Source organism: Cupressus sempervirens, chromosome 10 (assembly GCF_028749045.1).
Source record: "Cupressus sempervirens isolate cs-2001-9-10 chromosome 10, ASM2874904v1, whole genome shotgun sequence".
NCBI lineage: Eukaryota > Viridiplantae > Streptophyta > Pinopsida > Cupressales > Cupressaceae > Cupressus > Cupressus sempervirens.
Genome location: NC_143127.1, coordinates 812026623 through 812051669, shown reverse-complemented (window position 1 = coordinate 812051669; position 25047 = coordinate 812026623).

The window sequence follows — 25047 nt, the reverse complement described above, 5'->3', positions numbered from 1 at the left end:
ACTCCGGGGCTTGTACTGCTACAAGGAACCCAGCTGCTTCAACTAAACCGCTTCCCCAAAGTTTTTTCGTTATGGGATAAATTGGCTCTGCTCTTAACCTCCTTTGAAAGTCTTGCATATCATAGAAGCGGAGTGAAGTATCCGTGAAAGTCGACCACTCCGACCTAATTCCACCCAAACTATCGAAACTCGCGAATCTTGTTGCCATTTTCTATGATGTATGATAGCAACAGCTCGAACAATTGCAATTGATACAAGGGGCGAACTCTGTAATTTGACAAATACTTGAAAGCACTATTTAGTACAACATTATAACAGTGAAACGGGAGTTTGAAAATCTGTTACTTCCCTCTTTATAAAATAACCTAGATTTGCCCGTTGAATTTCATAAATCGTGCCACACGAGCGAAATTAATCTGTTGGATTGGTGGATGCAGAGGTTCTAATGGATTTATCTTTGTCTTTTCACTGTTTCCGTTGGCTCAACCGTAACTCTTATTAATTACCTATTTACTTCTTGTTTCATTCATCTTTCGAAAAGACAAGAACGGAGTACTTCCGTGGGCAAAATCCGCTTAGGTCAATTCTGCTTGCAAAAACCTAATCAGTCCACTGATTTGCTTCAATTTACTCACCCAAAATAATCTGCAACCAAATCGCATACTTACCATGCTTGCAGAAATGACTTTCTTTGAAATGCGAAAAATGGCCTTCGAGGGTAGAAAAACCCGCAGCGGAGAAACAGATTTCCAATTTTCCTTTTAAGCTTTCACTTTTACCTTGCTGCCTTAAGTACCTTATTTAAACCTTCGGGGAATATAAGAGAAGCTTCGCAAGAAAAATGGGGCCCGTTTAGTTACTTTACTTCTCTATTTGGGCTTTTGCGGAAATTTGTCTTTGAGGTACGAAGTCCGCCAAAAGAGAAGTTCTTTCTGAGTTTTCCGACACTTCTTATTCTTTCCCTGTTTCAGCCTGTGGATAGCATTTATAGATTGTTGCAGAGTTTCACCTTCTGGGTGCGAAAACCCGCAATGAAAAAGAGGAAACTTGTTTTTCCGCCAAAGCCATTGTTTACTTCCTTTTCTCTATTCACTTCATTTTAAGCTTTCGAAAAATACGAAGCTGACTTCGAAAGTGAGGGGTGGGGCCCATTGGCTTTCTCAATTCCTTTACATATATATCTTCGGAAAACTGAGAACTGACTTCGAAGTCCGCTACGAAGAAGCTCTTTTCTGGTTTTCCGCCAATGTTTATCCCGATCATTTTCCAAGTTTAAAATGGCTCTCGCTGTGAAATCATGACATCAATTAAACGATCTTTTCTTAGCATGATTCACTCTACTTCGATGAAGCTTACCAATAGCATTTACCAATCTTGCGGATATTTGCCTTTGGGGTGTGAAAACCCGCCGAGGAGAAGCCAAAACTTGATTTTCCGCCGATGCTATTTTCTTTAATTCCAGATTAAATGGGCTGCAGGAAAATCGAATGATGTAGCACAAATCGAGAATCTCCATCGAGGATGGCTCTAAACTAACCCTAAGACTCATGACAATGAAGAAAATACCCACCCAGGCCATATGTGATACGGGAGAAGCGAAAAAATGAAAACCCGATGGAGAAACTCAGCACCTAAAGAAGAAAGACCTATTGACCCAACTTGACAAATCGTGACTTCAGTTTACTTTCCACTTTGCAAAACTTGTATATGCTGAAAAGTGGGGCAACAGACTTTTACTTATTTCCAACGTGACTCCACTAGGCTTCTTTCTAGATCATGACTCGACCACCTTTAAGTCTCTTACCTTTTCAAAAATCTATCAATAATGCATCTCCTATATTTTGGTATTAACTAATTGATTTATAAAGCATCAATTAAGTTAAACAATAATTACAATTTGAAATTGAACACATTACTAATAATAATAACTAGAAAATTAAAATTTACATTGATTAAATCTAACACAAAATACTTAGTTGATTCATGATGAAGTTACTAGATGTAAATAAACCTAACCTTTTAAACCGACCCTTGAAAATTTTGAAAGGCTAAACCAATTCAAACCCAAAAATAATAAGATAAGTTTTCAACATGAAGCGTGAGGATTGGATAGGAGATGCGCTACATGGCAATTTTCTCTTCATGCGTTTGGAATATGAACCCTAAAACCAAACAAGTCTTCTTTAATTGCATCATTCGTACATTCTGGAAAACGTTGAAGGGAAGAAAATAATGAAGATTAGGGTTATGTGCTCCTCTTACAACCACCACTCCATGCCTTTTCGACCATTGTAAGGCTTTCTATTCCTATCAACGTCAGAGTTTTACATAAGAATTTATGGGATTTGAAACACTTTGAGTGTTCATTTATGTTCTGGGCACCAACTTTGCAGGGATTCATTGCCTTTCTTACTTATTTAACTCGCCATTTATAAGAATTCCTTGCAGGTATTTGATATTTGGCAAGGAAGTGATTATTAGTCGTGTCGAATCAAAGCATTTCTTCTTTTATTTCGATTATTATGCTAACCCTGCTTGCCATTGTGGTCATTTTACAACTCAAGCCCTCATTTTTCTATTATCATTATTCTTTGTTTACAAGGAGTCTTTTTGCTATACACACGTATGCCACCATATCAATATAAGTTGCATTTTCTAAGAAATTTTTTTTTTTTAAATCTTTATGAAGGCACCTTAGCGCCTTCTCCAGTTTGTAATAGCATTTCTAAATATTTCAGTTTGCATTCTAGTGTCATTACTTGTGAACCTGTGCTTTAAGTTTTATATTCTATCTCACCAAACACCTACAACTAAAAATTTCTCTCATCTGGGTATTTGAGGTATATGCAAATGGTCATAAACGAAATTTATTTGCCGAAATTTGCCTCCATTGGCGTTGTATCTATCAATCTTCCATTTGTTGTTGGAGGTCTACCTTATTGTTTTTAGGATGCAAGAGCATCCAGTGGTGTAACGAGAATCCTGTATCACCCAAAACTATGCTTAGTGTTAGTTTCTATTTAATGTGTTTGTATTTCTGGATACCCATTTGGGCCAAATAGATATGCCACCTCTCATATTTTCACTATTGGTTTTCAAGGTTAGTGTTTTTGAACACCTCGGGATGTGCTAGTGCAAAATATAGGTTATTTTGTAATGGAGCCATAGTTATGATGAGTTAGAGGGTGTAAGTTGGAGGGATGATTGTAATTGTAATTTAAAACATTCCAGAAAAAGACTCAGGCCAAAGGCTTTACGATTTGAAAGTTATTGCAGTCTTAAATTATCTAGAGACCCCCTAAGAACGATTCAAAGTCAAATTTGTCGCACTAAACAGCCTCGTACGGGCGCGAAAAAATGGGGTATGAGCAAGGCTGTTCCATAAGGCTAAAGAGCTTTTCAAAAATGTAAACAGTTCGTCAATCGGAGTCTCCAATCAAAAGTTATACCTGTCAGAAGTTGGAATACCATCTCTGGATTCTTCAAATTTTGCACTGACTTCTAGCATGTCTTATAGAACCTTCTACTCTAGCAATGGATGCCAAATGGCATATTCTAAAATGTATTCCTAACCCTAAACCTAATTTGGTTTACTTAAGGTCATTTCTTGCATTGCAAATGCAATTTTTTGGGAGTTTGGGAGAAGGTACTTGTGTTCCTTTTGACCTATCAGTCCAAAAAGAAAGGTCGTGTTGCTGACATAACTTATTTCTCCACACTCGATATTTTATTTTTTATGGATTATGAATTACATTTTATGGCGAAAGCATAAAAAAAAAGGCAATGTATAAAACAAATACAACATGTTTTCTGAAAATGTAAGTTCATTTATCAAAAGTCCATAGTGTTTCACACATGCCGTGAAACTAACCAATAAGAAAAAATACATCAGAATCAGACTTTTACATGTAAATGCAAGTACAAAGATGAAATAATGTAAAAGTAAAGGGTTCATAGGTGCCAGCCATTGCTTGGAATGACTGGCTTGTCGCTGGTTGCCCACACACTTGCTTCTTCTTTTGTCCCGTCTTTACATGCTCCCATTCAATACCCTACAGATGCAAAAAATGAGTTAGATCAAAATGATCTAAGCAACGACCAACAAGCTCAACCTTTACCCCGCACATGCATTTACATCTAAAAATCATAAAAAATTCCTGATCTATTTTTCCTAACATGTTTGTTTCCTGTGCAGCATCCAAACTCTTAACAAGTACACAGATATAACCGTAGGCTCCCACAATGGTTATTGAGCCCGGCATGCTTATAAGAGATTGGAACATCAAAACTGATTGAAAGAACAATACGGACTATCAAAAGGGCAGATTTACATCAGTCTGAAAACTTACAGTTTACTGCAATCTTTCAGAATCGACTTGGAAGGAAAATATGCTCATGGTAACAAATAAAAAATAAGACATCCAAAGTTCATGAGCAACAATTAAGTAAAGAGGAGAAAAGTGATAAGTTTGTGTCAAGAATATAAATCATCTAAATGATATCAAGATGCCTTAATAAAATCACTAAGCTTGCATGATGAACAGGTAATAACATCACAGTTATGAACATCTGAGCAAAGCATAAAGCAGTAAAGCAAAAAAATCCAATTAGGAAACATTCCAGCAAGCAAAATGATATAGAATTCACAAAGTCTAGCAAGAAATGGCTTTTGCATTACAGGCAAATCTAAAAACTGAGAGTGTAATGCTATAAGAGCAACAGAACTGAAGACAAGAGCATGTTTCAACATTTCACAAGGACTAATGGAGCTACAGTAAAATTTGAAGATAATGCATCTACAAAAAATTAAAGGCAAAACTACACTTATTTTGGATGATGGTGAAACCAAAGTTGAAAATGGTTTTTATGCAGGTGGTCTGAAACATAATATATTGCGAGTTGAATGTGTGATCGAGGATGCACTTTAGTTTTCAATGCAGACTGTTGTGAAATTGATAAAGATTGTAACCATATTGCTGATGCAAGCAGGGCTACTGCTTGATAATATCAAAAGTGAAAAGTGTGGGTTAAAGCATCGATAAATTTTTTAAAAGAGGGTTATTCAGTGCTTCCAGAACTCAATATCAAACAGCCTGCACAAACATCCATCAGAAATTCTGAAATTCAAAATAGAGCTGAGCAAGAAAGTTATTACACAATTCCTAAGATAGGATGTAAGCCACACAAACCTATTGTTGAGGTTGGTAAGGAGCTGTCAGAAGCATCACAAGAATACGACATGGCTTTAAAACAAGAAGTTACAGTTACTTCTACTTCAAGCAATACACTCATAAACAAAACATGCAGAGGAAAAGGTCTCTGATTCCAGGCATATCGGTTCTGAAGGACAATGGAATATTGATTCATATAACAACTATATGTTGCAAAGCCTCTTCTTGCTCTAGTCAATCTCAAGAAACTTGTCCTGTTGAATCTTTTGGTATACCAATGAATTCCTCTCAGCAAGATACAAAATAGTCTCATCACGGCTTGAACTTCTCAGTTCAGCAAGACCATCATGGTGAAAGTATACAGCAAAAGACCTTTCACATAGCGGCATGAAAAAACTAGTGCCTCCAGTCTAGTAAGCTTATTCATGGTGGCTTCAGGATAAGAAAAAAAGAAACCAGAAATTTTCATATCCATTTTCCAGCAAGTGATGAATCATGCAAGGAGATTGGAAAAAGTTAGCAGTTGAATATAACTTGTGAGACATAAAGAAAATTTGCATAGATATGAGCATAATGCAAGAAGACGTCTACAGATAAACAAAACAAACAAAACCCGCATAGAAGGAAAGCCATGGCCGTTTTTTTTTTAACCCAGAAAATATCACTTATTTTTTGTATTTGGAAAACGAATCTGCTAGCTGGAAGTTTTTCGCAGCCAAAGAACAGATTTCCAATAGTAAAAAATGCTTCCAGAAAGCACAAATTTGATGAGGAATAATAACATTAAAACACATTTAAAATCCCAGCAAATAGGAATGATATAGCAAGTGCAACACGCTGTTCCTGTTCCAGATTTATATCTACAGCAGCAATTATAAATCACGCAAGGCCAAGAACTATTCAAGACAAAAGAAGCAGCTGAACCTTACTCAATATCATGGAAAATGCGCTGCAATTTTTTCTTCTCTTCTCCTCAAACCTTAGCCGAGAGAGCCTCTCCAAGCATTTGTGAATGTCAAAATAAGTTAGTTTCGTAACTCAAGTGATTGATAAAACAAGTCCCAAATCAGATTTAACAAATATTGGAATCTGACCCATTTTGGATGGGGATTATTTCGCCCATGTTTTTTTATGAAATTGTGTCGTGTGGGGGGTTTTTTAAAAAACATTTTAACCTTAGGAAATGGTTAAGTTGTAGCTTTTAAATGTATTTTGCTTGGTATTGTATAAAATAAGCTATTTAATGGTGTTTACAAACCATTGAATATGTTTATTTTTTCTTAAATGCATTTAAAAGATAAAAGCCATGTGTAATATGCTTTTAATTGGGATATTGTGAGTCATAAGTCAGTTTGAAGACATGTGCAGGGAATATAGGAGACATCTGGTTGAATTTCACCTTGTACTATCAGTTAAGGAGTCTTCATGGCCATTTTGGAGGGTTTTGTGGATAGTTATAGTGAGTCATAAGGTGGTTTATGACTTAGTAGATATTTTCAGAGGTGGAACTTTATGGTGGAAGTTTCTAAGCTCCATTTTCTAGGCTTTCTTTTAGGATCCGACCCCAGGGGTTGTGAGAGAGGTTAAAATGAGTTGAGAGCTCATTCTTTTATTTTCAATTCCAGTTGGTGATTTGAAAGGACTTAGTGATAAAAATATTTCTCCTTGGTCTTTTGGCATCATTTTCTCTGTAACTCATTCTCATTGGAAATCTATATATTTAGCAGGTATTTCTTCCATTTGCAAAATTTTTTATCCTACTTATTATTGCATTTCAGTGTGACATGTGATTGATGAAACAAGAAATACAGATGTTTTTCCATTAAAGCATTTTGTTTTCTTTGTAATTTCTGTCTCACTTACCTTCATCTTTCTACAAGTGACTTTTAGTGCAGGTTATTAGCTGTGTTGTAGAGGTGTTCTAATTGCTAACTTGTGAAAATCATCTTTCCTTGATAGTGTTTACATCGTTCATTGCTATTAATGAAATATTTATGTAATAAAAAGTCCATAATAGGTTGTTATTTTATTTTTTCTTCTTTGCATTTGAGACCAAGTATTTGTTGCAAAGCTGTTCACCTTTGTTTAAGGTTTTGTTTTAGTTTGCAAGTTCATCTTTCTTTTAAAGCTACTTTTTTTTCTCCCCTTTTCCTAGAAAGTTGATAGTTTTGCAAGTGTGAGAAAGCTAGGAGCCGGCCTTATCCGGAGATTCCCTTCTTATACAGTTCACCCACAGCTTAGAAGTGTTTCCATTGTTTCTCTTGAAATTTTAAAGTTTTTTTGTCAAATTTGTTGAGGGTGTAATTTCAAGAGATAACAGTACTGTTGGTTCCCAAAACCGCAGATTGGAAATCCAAGAGCCTGCCACTTCTCCGATAGGACTTCTCAATCAGTTCTGGCCAACGAATGGAAATCACTTAGATTCCCTTGCACTTCGAGCTCTGCTACACCCAGGCGGGTAAACCTGTACCTTAACACTGACTGCCTAGTTCAAGGATTTTCTATAGCGAATTAAAACATCTAGAGTTCTTTGGTTGGCAAAATCCTCAAACTCAATTAAAATGAAAACTGGATGCTGGATAATGGTTAAATGTTTTGAATAATTGAATAATAATAAATTTGATGCTTGCAGGAGGAATATATAGATTTTTTGACTTCAATAAAAAGACCAATGCCTTCGCTCATCTGGGCGATAGAGTCAACTTCAGAGAATTTTTACATACAACTTCATAATGTTCAATGCACTTATACTACCAACAATTTTGATAATCTAGATGCGACAGACCAATTATAATGCAATCTTAAATTAGTCCAGATTGAATTGTAACTCCACTGAGACAAACTGAACACAGCTGTGGAAACAATTAAATATTTCACAACACCTATGATGATCAAATTTAAAATGCTTAATTGACCATGTCCACTTATCTGATATCAAAATCATATACAAAATTCTAAAATATAATTATGAAGGACGATTCACCTAGAGTTTAAATCTCCACGCCATTAAAGATAAACAAAAGACATTTATTTTATTAAAAAATAAAATAATGGACTTTATTACAAAATCATAATATTGCCCTCATCTCTCCTTACAAAATATATAAATATAAAATATGCTTCTTTTTAGAGAATATAAAGTGTTTGGATGATGAATCTTTTTTGTTAACTCACTGCCACCCCATATTTATACTTTAAATATTCAAGATTCACGTCCCTCCATAAATAAATTACATCTCTTCTAAACTATGACCCAATACTTTATACTTCTTAGTCGTACCAAATAATTTTACATTATCGGATTTTAGTATGATTAACTTTATTTGAAGTTCATCGGCCCCCTAATTTTAATTTATTCCCATTTCTCCTGCTAGCAAAGTATTTGCTTGTGCACAGGATCCCTTTTGGTCTCGCTTACGATGCATTTGTAATTTTGTAGTCACGCTATGAAGCAGTTACAAACTCCCATGAATATTGTCTTCAATTTGAACAGCCCCAAGAACGTTTACGGCATCATTTCAATCCTTGTCTTGGGAATAGCATGTGATTCAATAGTTCTACTTGGCTCATCCTTTACATGCACAGAGATTGTTGTTGTTGATTTCCAACACTTCCATGACCTTTATTACTATCATGCCTTTTCATTTCCATCTCTCAGCCTGTGCTAAGGTCACATTTTCAATGTATCCTCTTCGATTCTTGGATGCAATATAAATTATATATTTTGTTCTTGTCTTCATATGTATTTGGTGGTGAGATATCCTTCAAGTGCGTGGCTTTCTCTTTCATAATTGTCGTGGATTCATGTAGTTTTAAACTCTCCTATCTGTGTCTAAGCATGTCCTCGTCTTCATATTAGCTCCGTCCTTCAGCAGTTATAGCAATGGCATTTAAAGAAGTTCATCATATTTTAGCTCTACATCATCACAATGATTTCCAGGGACTACAAATTCATAATCTGACAAAAGAAGGTCATTGGTCAATGAACCACAATATTGTTTTGTCTTCTTCAATTTGCAGATATGGTACACAACTCATTAGATGTACTAGACCTTGTTGAAACACAATCTCCATAACCTTGAGACAAACTCTCGGACCTGGTCATTTATATTAAAGCATTTCTCCAATATGCTCACAATATTTCTATCAATAGGACTAAAGAACAGTACTGCAAGAATGAAACTTGACATCAATAATCATGTTTTTAACATGTATGCTAATTGAATTCATCCTTCATAATATGAACGTTCTCATGAATTGTATCTATAATTTATCTTGATGCAACAGGATTAGGGACAATCTCATGCTCAATGGTAGCCCTTCGAAAAGAATTTAAGATTGACTGAAACATCTGCAGAATGGCCCTGCTTTTACGGCTCGAAGGATTTTGAAATAAAATCATTAGCATATTTATCAAAATCTAATATCATGGCAATAGTGTAAGCCATGCCCCGTAACAAAGAGTTTTCCTGATTAACAAGGACTACATTATACAATCCAAAAATTGGAGATAAGGGCTTAATAGGAGTCTCCCAATCTCTAGAAATAGCCATACAAGAATGGTCATGGTAAAATAGCTCTAAGGAAGGGCCCTGTTCCCTGAATTCAAGCATTTTTCATGTTCCTCTTTACTGTCAGGTTCATAACATGTTCCTCCTTGATTCTAAGGTAGGAAGTTGTTGGTTAGGATAGTATTTTGTAGGAATATGGACAAGACTAATCATGATCAAATAAAAGAATGATATCAATCATAGGATCAAAACATCAAGATCAATGCATTAATAGAGGCTAAATTTTCAGGCTCCATCAAGTACTATGAGAAGGGATTTTCTCTAGAATCAAATAACATTGCAAGCCCATAAGGCATGTAGTTGAGTCTATTATTTCGGTAGCGAATGTAATAGCATATCATTTCTAATAAAAAGATTTTCCTTTTCCTGTTGTGTTAATTTTGTCTTGGGTTGTGCCCTCATTAAGTGGTATCAGAGCGAGAGTTCTTGAGTGCATAGACAGAGCACCGACCGTGAGGCAATTCGCACCAAGACTGTGTGGTTGTGGGTTTTGCAATAGTGAGAAAATGCCTCCACAAAGAGTGTGGTGGAATGGTCGGAGGTGTTCCCCCTGAGGTTAAAGCCCTACAGAGACAAGTTCAAGCATTTTAAGAAAAGATCAGTAGAGGGATGAATCTTGTTGCAAGGGATGAAAGTGATGAGGAAAATGAAGAAGGAAATGTTGCACAGGGAGGAGAAGAAGAAGTCCTGAACCATGTGGAGAAGAAGCTTTTGAGGGCTATTGCCGAGCTAGGAAAAAGACCCAAACATGAGATCTGCATGTTTTTGAGAAATTTAAACCTGGATGATTTGATCAACTGGATCAATAAGATGGAGTGATATTTTGAGTATGAGGATATCAAGGACCCTGATAGGGTTAAGTTTGTGAAGGCCAGATTGAAAGGCCATGCCAACATCTGGTTGCAAGAGATTCAATTAGAAAGGAATAGAAGAGGGAACGAGAAAATCACAGGATGGAATCACATGGCGCACAAACTAAAGAAAAATTTCATTCCTATTGACTATGAGATTAATTTATTCAAGAAGATGCAAGGGTTAAAGCAAGCGGGAAAATCTGTCCAGAAATATACAGAGGAGTTTTACTGAGTCCTTATTAGGACAAGGCATGTAGAAGCAAACAAGGAGAAGGTTTCCCGTTACTTTAATGCATTAAGACCTAGCATTCAAGAGGAGCTAAGTATGGTTAGAATGACTAGCATTGAAGAGGCATACCAATTTGCCTTGCAAGTTGAGAAGCTATACAAAAAGATTGATGCAAGGCAAAAAGGGCACGGTCAAGGAGGAAGGTGTGGTGATAGGTCATTTGGAGGCCGAAACGAGGACTCAAAGAAAAATGAAGATGTGGGTACCAACCAAAACCAAAGGAATGAAGGTTTCAACCGCTCCCATGATCAAAACTTTGGAGACGAAAGAGAGAGGTAGAGTACATGGACAAGGATCAGGAAGAGGAGGTTTCCATAGTACATGTTTCATTGCAATGAAGAAGGTCATCACACCTATGAATGTCATCAATGCCAAAGAAGTACATATAGGAGAGCTAATGGTCAAACAAGGATTACTCGTGTGGATGATGATGCTAAGTCATCGCATTCAGAGGATGTAGAAAGAGAATAAGTTTTGGTTAATCAAAGGGTCTTGTTGAGCGGTGAGACTGAACTTGGACAAATGAGGAGTCTCTTTCGTACCAACTACAAGTGTAAGGGTAGATGTGATGTGATTGTTAATGGTGGGAGCACTGACAACTTGGTGTCAAAGGAGATGGTCTCAAAGCTAAGGTTCAAGAGGGAGAAACACCCCAATCCATATCGGATTTCCTAGTTGCAGAATGATTATATGGTCTTGGTTAGCAAACAATGTTTGGTAAAGTTCAAGATTGGAAGTTGCCATGATGAGGTTCTATGTGACATCATCCCAATGGATGTATGTGATTTGTTGTTGGGAAGGTCGTGGTAATTTGATAGGCCTGTTATACATGATTCTCGTGCAAATACATATGCTCTGATGAAGGATGGAGTTCATCACAAGATGAAGCCCTTAATAAAGGAGGGTGAAAATGTATGCAGTAGTGCTAGGGTATGTCTTGTTAATGGAAGAAAGTTTTTGGATAACATGAAACATCAACATGTGTTATGCTTTAACTCCTAGAAAGAACAAGGAAGGTGGTAGTTGTTTACCGTATGGATTAATTAAGCAACGCACACAGGAAATCGATACGAACACCGAACAGCAAACAGCAGAACTATTATTATTATTCGCATATGCCAACAGTACATTATGCTTTTCTCATATGATATGATAATGATATTTACAATGCTTCCCAAAGGGGTTATAAATACTTTCCGACGAACCTTCCCAAAGGTATCCGTCAGCCAAGTACATTATACCCGTTACAAACTGTTTTACCCGTTGGCTACATAACAATACTTCTACCGAAGGGACCCGTCGGCCGATACACAATTTCTACCGACGACATCATCCTTCCCAAAAAGAAAAGTCGTCTCCTGATGACTAGCAAAATTACGAGACAATCCATAATCAAGAATAGAAGAAATACTAGAGAGAAGAAGGGGTCCCAGAAAAGTGTTGTTGACGACGCAACTCATACACCTGGTCAGTCCGGATGCGCAGATCTGTCTGAATCTGTGAATTAACTTCTACGGCCTCCTTCAGGAGAAGCGCAGCATCCATAGCTTGTCTCTTGGCCAACTGTAATTCATGCTCTGCTGCATCTTTATCCCGGATAGCTGCATCCTTCTCCTGCACCACTGCGGCCATATCCTTCAAGAGTTTTGCCCACTCTGCTGCCCATGTTGCCTGCTTGTCGGCCAAATCAGTGGCTAACTTTTCTCTGGCCTCTTTTTCAACTACTAGGGATCTCTGAGCTACAACACTGTTTGCGGCCCTATCCGCCTCCGCGCGCTGCCGCGCATAGTAAACTTCTTTGTACAGTCCCACGATCTCATGAGCTAACTTCATCATTGGAGTGTCACTCGGTCCCAACTCTGGCTCAGTGGCCCAGTCCGCCAACATCTCTGGTGTCTCAACGGTCGGCCATCCTCTATCTACAAAACAAGTTTGAAATCGTTCAGGACAAATCCTACGAATATACGTTCGAATAAAATGCCACTCCCTTTGCCGAGTGAGAGCCTGAATGGCCACATCATGCCCCTTCTTCAATGCAGACTTCATGGTCCTGAGGTAGTCCCTGCACCTATCCTCATCTGACCCATAATCCTCCTTGGCGAAGTCCTCGAATGACCATTCGGGGTCACTATTGTCCTCCTTATAAGCGGGAGCCACGCCCACATCCGGTGCCACCTCCTCTGCTGTCGGTGCAATCATGGCATGTGGCGTTCCCTCCTCCTGAGACTGAGGCTGTGGTACAGGTGCTACTTTAGAATAGCTGGGGGACTGAATGGATGGGCCACGCTTGTCAGGGACGAGTTGGAACTGCTGCCTCAGAAAAACACTGGCTCTATCCATGACCTCTGGCTGTGCTGGGTCCGTACACTCCTGTACTCCTCCGTCTGATACGTTCTCTACTGGGAGTGTCTGGGTTTCTGCTGACGATGCTACTGTAACAACTGCTATTGGCTGACTCTGGGCAGACGCCCCGGTTGCTGCTAGCGAAAGTGCTTCAGGAGCTGACGAAGTTTCTCGGTCCCCGGGTGCGGCCAGGTGGGCAAAGCCGACCGCAAATCCTGCCCCCGGTCGGACAGGAGAAGGTCGTACCCCATGTTGCCATGGTACGGCTAGTGTGACTGCCTGGTGGGATCCTCCAATCATCAGTATCGGTTGTCGAGTTTGTCCAAACCCTGGAATGTGAGCCATGTGCAGACCCCGGGGTGTCAGTTCGGAAGTCATAGGGACTGCAGTACGCGGAAATAGCAAGGGGGTAGCCGTGACGATCTGAACCTCTTCCTCATCCTCGCCCTCCCCTTCGTCTTCTTCCATACTGTCCTGCTCAGAAGATGTCTCCTGTCGGCCGCTGTCACTATCTCCTGCCATGTCTACCCGCGGCCTCTTTTGACCTGTTGAACCCTTCTGCCCAGAGATTGCGTCCAAGTGCTTCCATTGCATGATAGGAGGTTCTCCTGGAGCCAATGGTCCAGATTTTGCCTCTAACTCCTCTGATGGAATCACCCGTGTTGTAGCATCCAAGAATAGACCAATGGCGTAATGAGGCATATAGAAAGTCTTGTGCTGGAGAGTCATGAATTCATGCATCCGTTCAGCTAGCACAGACGCCCAATCATACACTTTCCCAGTCATTATGCCGTTCATCATAGATACCTGCGGAAATGTGATATCCAATGCCCTAGAGGATCCCATGAGCCTTCTTTTAACCAAGTCCATTAAACACCGCCATGGCCCTTCCTGAATGTCGGTTTTCTTTAAACCCCTTCCCTTGGATGTCTCGGCTAATGCCACCTGTTCTGCTTCAGTCAAATCTCCACAAACTAACCTGATTAAAAATAGCTTTCCATCCTTTGGAATTTTCTTCGGCTGAATCTTCTTGCCCTGCTGCCCTGGAATGCCAAAAACCCGTGTGAAACCTACTGCTTTGAATGATACCACTAAGTTCTGTCCCAGATACTTAAATGTGCTTCTGCGAGAGGCTCGGCCATATGTTTCAATCATGGTACGCAGATACCCTTCATAATCTCGAATGCAAAAAACAGGCATCTGAATGGCCCATTCCACCTGTGCTCTTCTGATGCTTGCTTTAACTGGATGGTCATCAGGGGTTTCTTGCCACCATTTCCGGCAATCTGTTCCATTTAATCCCTCAAATTGTATAGTCTGTGGTGTGACTTCTGCTGCTGCAGGTGCAACCGCCTTACGCTTCTCCTTGCTGCTGCTCGAACCCTCATTCAAATTGCCTGTACCTGCCATGCTCCTGGCTTCCTCAAGTTTGGCCTGTGCTAATTGTTTTTTCCACTGCCGTTTACAGGTATAATGTACTTGGCCGACGAACCTTCCCGAAGGTATCCGTCAGCCAAGTACATTATACCCGTTACAAACTGTTTTACCCATCGGCTACATAACAATACTTCTACCAAAGGGACCCGTCGGCCGATACACAATTTCTACCAACGACAGTAGTGAAGTTCCAGTTGAATTTTTGGGTCTATTAAGTGAGTATGGAGATGCCATGTCTAATAATGTCCCAAAAGGGTTGCCGCCAATAAGGCAAATCAGTCATCAAATAGATTTAGTCCCTGGAGCCAGTTTGCCTAACAAGGTAGGATGACTCCTACTGAGATTGAGGAGCTGAACAGACAAGTTCAAGAGTTATTGAGGAAAAGTCTGATTCAAGAGAACTTGAGTCCATGTGCAGTACCTGCAATATTGGCACCAAAGAAGGATGGAGAGTGGAGAATTTGTACAAACTCTCGGGTTATAAACAAGATAACCATCAAGTATTGATTTCCTTTTCCAAGGATGGATGATCTTATGGACTTCTTGAGTGGAGCTCAGTACTTCACAAAGATAGATCTCAAGAGTGGTCATCACCAGTTATGGATAAGAGAGGGAGATGAGTCGAAGACTGCATTCAAGACCAAGGAGGATCTCTATGAGTGGTTAGTCATGCCCTTTGGACTAACCAATGCACCAAGCACCTTCACACAAGTTATGAATAAGATACTAAAGAAGTTTTTCGAAAAATTTATTATTGTCTATTTGGATGATATTTTGATATTTCAGTAAGTCTTTGGATGAACATTCATAGTGTGTTTGAAAGGTTGAGGGAAGAGAAAATGTTGATAAATTTAAATAAGTGTAGCTTTATCAAAAAGGAGATAGTCTATTTGGGGTTTGTTGTATTAGTTGAAGGTCTCAAAATGGACCCAGAGAAGGTGAAGGTCATTCTGGAATGACCTAGTCCAAGGTCTGCCACAAAGGTGAGGTCACTCCATGGTTTGGCTAGTTTTTAAAAGAAGTTGATTAGGAATTTTAGTATATGTGCACCTATAACTGAAACAATGAGAGGGGATAGAAAAGAGTTCAAGTGGACTACAAGAGCTACAAGGAGTTTTGAGTTGTTGAAGAAGGTAACAGAGCAACCTGTGTTGGCACTACTTGATTTTAACAAAGTGTTCCAAGTGGATTGTGCTGGTAGTGGCAGCGCTATTGGGGTTGTGTTCAGCCAAGAAGATTAAGCCTATTGCCTATTTTAGTGAAAAATTTAATGATGCAAAGAAGTATTATGGTTATGATTAGAAGTTCTATGCAATAGTTTAGGCCTTAAAGAAATGGAGGCATTATTTGTTATCAAAAGAATTTGTCTCGTATACTAATCATGAAGCATTATATTACCTAAATAGCCAGCATAAATTGAATCAGAGACATCTGAAATGGGTAGAGTTCATGCAAACCTATATATTTCTATTGAAACATAGAAGTGGAAGGTCTAATAGAGTTGCAGATGCATTAAGTAGAGACAGTTACTGCTGACAAAAATACAACTTGAAGTGATTGGGGTTTGTTGGGTGGATATTTTGCAACCAACAGTTTTGTATAAAATCTAATTGCGAAATAGGATGACCAACCACAGCGTGTGAGACAAAATCTCTCCCACCGTAAAGGGAAGGCTCTCCCTTCTCACCATTTCTTGGATCAACTCAAGGTAAGAAAGAAGCTGAGAGATTTTGTAAGGAGTGTGTTGTGAGGTTTTCACACCATCGCCCCAAAATTTTGGGGACACCCCCTATTTTTGGTCGCCTCGGCAAATTTTTAGATTGTCCAACAATTTTGATTTTTCGAGAATTTTGAGCCTTGGACACTTTCAAGCCAATGGGAAAGACTTAGTTTATTTTCACCTAGTTTTTTTTTAGCTTGATTTTCCAGAGCCACCAATTTCATCCCTAGGTTGAACAAATTTCAAAGAACAACTCTTGGCAGGATAAAATTGTGAATTTTGTACTTAGACATTTTCTTTTGAAAATTTGGATATAATTGTATAAATTTGAATAATTTTCAAAAAATGAAATTTATGTTAAATTTGGCCTTTAGGGAAATCTTAATTATTTTTTGGTGAAAAAAATAAATTTTTCTGATGGTGAAGTCAAATTGCAAAATCGATTTTTAGGCTCTAGAGAAATAATTTTTATTTGTGTTAAAATGCTAAAATTTCTTAGCAAAATCGATTTGAATTAAAATTGCAAAATTTGGCTTTAAGTGGATTAAAATTGCCTTGAAAACTTTTTGCCTTTAATGAAATTGGTAATTTAATATTGAAAAATGGCTTTTGGCTAGCCAAAATCTAATTTTAATGACATATTAATTACTAAATTTTCATTAAATGGAAATATTTAACACCTCTAAGGCATTATTTATTTTCTTTTTGCAATTTTGGTCCAAATGGCAATTTAAAAAGTTAATTTTCATCATGCCAAAATTAATTTTAGTTAAGTATTTAATTGTGGGCCATAATTTTGCATTAATTATTTGTTTTTCTTTCTCCCAAGGTCCAAGTCGGCCAGCTTGGAGGAAATTAGAAAGTTGGGTATAAGACGAGGCCTCTCTCCCACTTCTTCCTCACTTCTCACTTCTCCTTCTCAAGGCGTTGGTGATTTTGCAAGAGCAAATCTGCACTCTTCTTGCTTGGCGAAATTTGTGGGGGCCGAATTTTGTGGGAAATAAAATTGTGATTTTTGCAAAAATCTGCGATTTTTGCCCTAGGTTGGGTAATTTTATTTGGAAGTGAATTGCATGATAAATTTCTAATTTGCAAGGGATTTGAAGTTCTTAAGGTCAAGTCCTAATTCCGAAAAGTCGCTGTAAGATTATTGGTTAAGGTGAATTTTCATCATCTAGAGTTGCAAGGGGTCCTTAAGCTGACATCCTTCTTTCGTTCTAGTCTTAGGATTGCTTCCCTTGGTTCTACTTGCCTTCTGGTCCAGCACTCTACCGTCCTGTAATAGGGCGACGAGCATGGAGGATGTTAGTGCAAGTAAGAATCCCAAGCGGACAAACACTAAGAAAGACAAAGAGGATATGATGCCCAAAATGCCCTTCTTCTCGAAAATGAAGAGAATAACTGACACCAATATCGGTACAGTGGACATGATACGGATGAGGGAAAGACTGAAGGAAGGACAATCCCTCTTGGCAAAGAGGATGTCGATGAGACAGATCGAGGATCGAGGATGGATGAGTTGGGAAAGGTTGCTATCAAGAAAACGCATTTGGGCACCTTTTCCTCTCTTAGTGCTTTTATTGGATTTGCGAAGGAATATGAGAAGGATCACGAAAAGATACTACAAGCAGCAAGCGGCGTGGTGAAGTCAGCGGATCTCAGGGAAAAGCACACACCTTGTCCTCCTATGGAAGAAGTTAACGAAAGGCTAGCTAAGTTCATTGCCTTAGCTAAGAAAATGAAAAAAAAGGGAAGATTTATATTAGATCATTTGATGTAAGCCCAAGTGACAATTTTCCTTTCTTCTAGAATAGGACAAGTGTCTATTTCTGATTGGCCACCATTTTGGTGTCTTCTCATTGGTTGCCACTTTTTGCACTTTTTTCATTGGTCCATTGATGAGGTGGCAGCTTCTTATTGGCCGATGGGGTGGCAACCCTAATTAGGATTTTTAGGATCCAATCTGGATCGTTGATCTTGTTTTGATCTCCACCGTCCATTGTATTTCTAGCCCCTATATAAGGCCATTTGCTCTCATTTGTAAAATGTTGGAAAAATTGTTGCGAAGATAATACCAAAATTGCTCTCTTTTTCATTGTTGCAATTTGCATGTTGATTAAGAACATTGGGTATTATTCCATGTTTTCTACTTCCACATAGTTAGATTTTCTTTCAAGTTTGGTTGCATTTGAAGTTGTTTAAGTGAAGTTAAAGTAGATGGATAGTTGCATGGTAGCATTGGTAGATGTTTGATAGGGATCAATACTAGACCACTAGCATCCTAGCAGTTGGTTGGGAAGCTTTGTGTGGTAAACTAGTTTATTATTCTTTTGAATCATTGCACCTGTGGAAGTGAGGCCACTGGTCAGCTCTCATTAGGTTCGATCCCCGTCCATTTGCTAACCTTTCATTCATAGGAGTAGGAGTAGAATAGTGAATAGCTAGGTAATCGAAGCTTAGAGAAGTAAGTTAAGTGATAGAACTCATCCATTCACCTTGCACCACCACTGCGTTCCATCAACATTATCATCGACAGACACACCCTCCATCATCACTACCATCAACATTACCTGCCACCCGCATATTTTACAAACCGAACCACCATCACCTTCATCCCACCAAAGTCCAAGTCATCCTTGAACAAACAGTGTAAGACCACCTACATGATTACCAGCAAATCACATTGATAAAACTGAGCAAGTATCCACAAGTGTAAGGAACATTGGAGTTATTCTCATGTCCCATGAGCAATAACTTTTCAAGAGAGAAATTGTATGTTTGATACTCCGTATCAAATGTTCAATTGCTAATATGTTATGTAAGTGATACAAAACTCGCATCAACAGAGTGTTACCAATATTCTTTCCTCTTAGCTTTCAAGAAAGAATCCATTTACCTGTGCAACGAGTAATGGGCAAGATGGAATCTCTAACTACACTTATATCTAATGGTTGGAAACGGTGATACTAAGTGCAGCAAGTAATGGGCAAGATGGAATCACTAACTAAACTCACACCAACTCAAAAGATCACTGAAAGCGTACCAGTTTGGCTCTAAGTCCTATTTGTCTAATTTAAAAGAAAAATCACTACTATTAGGGCACAAAGACTTCCAGAAGTAGATGTTTCTATTTTATAACAAAAACCTCTACCATTGAGGCACAAAGACTTCCAAACTAGGGAAATTCTAACTATTTTTCATAAATCTAAGATGGTAACACAAGCTACAGTCAAAGCTTCTAGTCTATGTATTACCACAACTGCTCCTAGTGAAAGCTTTGGCTCTGATTGCTTATTAAATCACTATGCTCTATTATTGAACACACAATAATAACATGAATAAAAGACAATAGGCACAAAATTAAGTCAAAGCTTCTAATTTTCTCTATCACAATTGCTTCCATTCAAAGCTTCAAATCCAACTGCTTCTTTTATTCACTTTTCTCCCAAATTCATACTACACAATCAAAGTTATGCTTGCACAAGTCTAGCAAAGCTTTCTTGCATACAACAAAAGATGACTTTCACAATGAGGGCACTCATTTATATAGGCAAAGGAGTTGAAAAAAAAGAGGACGAAAAAGTGGAAGCAACTCAACCAACTTTGACCTGGTGTGACTAACAAGAGAAATTATTAGATTACTTGTCATTACACATGTAAGTCATATTATATGTAATTACACATTTTCATGTAATACATCCTCTTCAATTACACACGAGAGAAGAAGAAGAAAGACAAAAGAAATGAAACAATCCTAGGGATTGTTCTAAAGGGCCTTGTACATGGCAATACAATCCTAGATGATCACAAGATCGGGAGTTCTTGTACTTTGTACCACTTCATTCACTTTAGTAACCATGATGTTGTGTCTTTTGATAGCCTCTAACTATGTTTAATGAATTGTCCATTATCATTTGAAAAGTTGATGTAATCAAACTTTTCTTGTTCAAGTGGTCATGAATTCTCCTTTGTAGATTGGTACATTCTGGAATCTCTAACACTTTGAAAACCTTCTTGATGGTGTCCGGATGTAAAGTCAAAACAACTTTCCACCAACACTTTTAACTTCTTTCTAAAGAAAAGTTCTTGGTGCATTCCCATACAAACTTAGGTTCTCAAACAATCATTGGAAAAATGTATATCAAATGAATTATTGTTTCTTGAGAATCAAAGCATATCTTCTTTACTAGATGTCTTCATTCTTTATAGAAATTCTGGCATATCTTGACTTGCTGCAACATGAAATTCTGGCATATCTTTTGCGGGTAATAACTTCTACTTCTTCATCTTCCTCTCCTAGTTCCAATAATCGATGTTTGGAGGATACAACAAGATCAGTGGGTACATTCACTTTGCTCTTTGTGGATGAATGATGCAGAGGTAAAGTGTGGTGGAGGTCAAATCAAGGTTGTTCCCACTTAAACCTATAAGGGAAATACAAGATTCCCTAAAACTTCTAAAGAGCAAAAGTTCACAAACAACTCCAACACCTCCCCAATGACCACGGTGGGTATCTTAGGCCAACACAAGATGGATTCAAAGGTTTTCAACCAAACTTAGGCTCGCAAACAACACCACTATCCAGTAGGCCTAATTGTTCCCTATTAGGTCTCCAACGATACAAATGTGAAGTTTACTCCCAAACTTTCCAAAACACTCCCCAAACAAATATTAGATTCAGACACCCTTTTCATCACTCTTTAATATATCCCAACCCCAGCATAGGTTGTTTTGGCTCAACATACAGATCTTAAAACTATGCACCTATTTTAGGCATAAAATAGGGTCATTTTACAAAGTAAGCACAAGCTCCATTTACTCCCAAAGTTCAGGACTTTAAAAAGTCTCTAGAAATGGTTCCAATCCAAGGAAAATCAAGTCAATTTGGTGTTCAGACCCATGCAAGTATGAAACCCCTAAATTGGTCTCCTACAAACCCTCAAAGGTAGGGCTTTCTCAATGTACATCTTTGCAATCAAATCTTAAACTTCTGAGAGTTGATACACCTTCTCCATGCCATCACCAAGAACTTCCAAACATAAAAAACCAACCTCCAATGGCTAAAACTCCTACTGCCTCTCCATAGCCATTTATTAAGTGCCCTTTACACCCACAAACTTCATTAGAGATCTCCACTCCTTAGAACTTCCAGTCGAAACATTTTTAGGATGTTTGTGTACATATGATTACATGATCATTCCATGAGAATCAAGTTCTTACATTCGTGGAATGATCAGCATTTCTTGTGAACCCTCAAAACTATAAAGTAACTAGTGAAACCTTTAAGGTAGCGAACAACAAACGTAACAAAAAGGAAACTCTCAATCTCAAAACATTAGAAAGTGATCAACTGATGTATAAGTATGCTCAAGAGGTCATAAGGTTGCAAGAGACCAAAGTTAATCAAGGAAACATGCATAATATGCTTGCAAAATGAAGTTTTATTGAACTTCTGATAACCAATCCGGACAATGTTGTTCCAATCTGTACTGCCCTATTGCCCCCATGCCTTGACCAGACCATATAAGGCTTATGACAACTTCCTCAACAAATTTCATTGGGTTGGTACTTATTACAAACATGTTTTAGATCCTAAAACTAGTTTCCTTCTTAAATACAACTAATTGTTCGATTTCAAATATTTGAATTCCATATTTGGTTTTATTGCATATTTTAGCAAATTAACTCCTCTAATTGCATGGATTCAATCCATATTTACTCCTAGGACCTAACTGACCCTCCTAACCAACTTTGGCTCCTTGTTGGTATTATTGGCCACCCTTACATCAAATTTGGTCCTAACTCCTTTATCAGTACTTCTAGTACTTTTCACATTTACATCAAATTATTCATTACAAAATGCCATTATTGGCTTCAAGATCTCCCAATTAACATTTAAGGATGCTTTGATTCTCTGGCCCTATTTGGTTCCAAGGTGGGTTTAGGTGTTTAGCTACGTGAATTATCTCAGAGAAATGCAAAACTCAATAGAAAAAGTTTTCTACTATTACCTCCATTTTACGTTGACAAAATGGACGACAATACATAGTGAGTGTCAGAGATTCAAGACGTTCTTAGTGACAGCCTAGGACATTCTAAGTGAGTGTCAGAGATTCAGTGTGTTCTTAGTGAGTGACCAAGACATTTGTAGTGAATGTTAGATATTCAAGGCATTCTAAGTCAGTACCAACAGACAAAGATATTCCTAATGAATGCTGAAATGGAGGACATCATGCTTATTCATCAAGGAGTAAAGAAACATTTTATAATGGAAGAGGGCTGCAACAAATAAAGATAAGTTTGATCTTTTTAAATTATTTTTAAATTGAATGATGTGATGTTTTTAAATTCATAAGTACCATTTTTAAATTCATAAGTGCCATTTTTAAATTTATGAATGTCTTATACTTCTCACAGCAATTTGAAATTGTAATTTTAGGACCATTGAATTAACGTCAACCTAGCAAGCCCGAGTTTTTGAATTTCTTGAGGACAAGCAATTTGGGTGAGGGTGGATTGTAATGTCTCTACTCAAAGGATAGAATTTATCAGTAAATAATAATACAATAAAATAAAGAATAAATAAAATAAATAGATAACCAAGAAAAGATAATATAATATAATTACATAAATATATAATATAATAAACTATTTGATATAACAACATAGTATATCAACTGCATAATAATAATAAGAATACAAGTTAAATAAACTAATTGAAATAGAAAATAAATATAATCCATTAATATAAAGTTTGTGCATACTATAATTAGAAAAAAGATTTAATACAGTAGCAGTCAGCGACAAAAAGTCCCTTATGGGTTAATCTCTGTAATGTTCCCATCTTTTTACCTTCTTAGTGAAGTTCTTATCCTTTCGTTTTGTGGAGGCTAAAAGGAGAAACAAGAGAGAAATCAATTAATTATTTGTAAGGCTGTCAATTATATTAAAATTAAAAGATGACCTTATATTAAATTAATATTATAAAGAAACAAAATAAAATGTCTCTAGAAGTATCCACCTCCTCATGTTCCTAGAAGCTTCTCCTTATGTTTCTAGAAGCTTCATGAAGGACTCAACTCCTCATGTCTCTAGAAGCTTCTTGAAAGATCCACCTCCTCATGTTCCTAGAAGTTTCTTGAAGGATTCGCCTCCACTTGGAGAAGAAGTATAAATAGGGGTACAATTCAGATTTGAAACATCGTGCTCTTGACAATTGCTTTGATATCTTCGTTTGTGTAGCCAAGGTTTTCTACAATGTTACATCATTAGCAATTGGGAACGATCACTCCCATTGATAAGCATAACTGAGGTGGTGAAAGATCCTCTGAAGGGTTGCAACTATTTGGGTGAAAGATATTCAATGTTTCACATTGGAATAATTATGTTCAGATTTCATGGAGGTCAACTTGGTATGAGAGAGCTTCTAATTAAGAACATTCCTTTGTAAGCCAAGAGTCTTGGCCATAACTCAATGATTGTAATCAGTCACTTGCAATTTCATCTAATACAATGTTTAGATGTTTTGAAGACATTTTCAAGCATTTTGATTGTTACTAATTCAAGTTAAGCATATTAGAAGCAATCTGCGAGATATCTCTTTGTGTAAAGTGTTTGATAGGTCAAAAATCATCAAATTGGAATCAAAATGAATAAAGGATATAACAGTAGTATCAAAGCCAAGTTCCTAACATCTTGTGATTCAGCCAATCGGTGAGTGAGAAAGAAATCAGATACTATAGTCGGGAACAAAGAAGGGAGCAATACAACATTCCACTAGTACCAAAAGAGATCGCACTTTTAGAGGTAATTAGGGGAAAGAACATGGAAGAAGAACAAAGACTTTGACCTGAAGGCAAATATACAAAGGCTGAAAAGAAATTTGATACAATGTTTGACATGATATCACGCTTACTGGCAAAAATGGACCAGCAAATAACTCAGTATCAGCAGCCACCACATCACACCAATGTTGGGCAAAATAGTGGAGGCAGTGTGAACAATGGAGGGGAAAGACCTATTCAAAGTACTACAATTACTAGAGGATCAGCCTCTAGACCCCTCTTTCGTACCTTCACACCAAGAGAAACACAACACAGTACAACAGTTGTACCTTTTGGTGATGAAGCAAGTCAAGCCTATTTGGAGTGTAGCCTATTTGGACTGTAGCAAATTACCTCCTGATTTGAGAGAGCAATGGGCCTTTGATCAATTCATGAATCAAAGGAATAGGAGAAATAGTGGAAGAAATGAACAACATGCTCCAGCAAGAATGGATTATCAGCAAGCTCTTGGTAAGATTACATTATCCCCTTTTGATGAGAATAATAGGTGTACAGCTAGGTCATGGGTCCAAGAAGTTGATAATTACCTTTCATTGAGATCAATGCCTCAAGAAGGTTTCATCAAATTTGTCACACGACACTTGGAGGAAGCTTCTCATTAATGGTGGTACCATGGGTTGATCACTCTTGGTCATAATCTCATTATGATTTATCATGAATTCACTAATAGATTGATTGAGAGATTTGATGTTAAGGATCCTGGAGCGAGTTTCTAAGAGTTGGGAAAATTGAAGAAACATGGAACTCTTGAAATATATGTTGCTAACTTTCAAAGGTTATCAACCATGTTTTCGGATATTAGTGAGAGGCGATTGGTG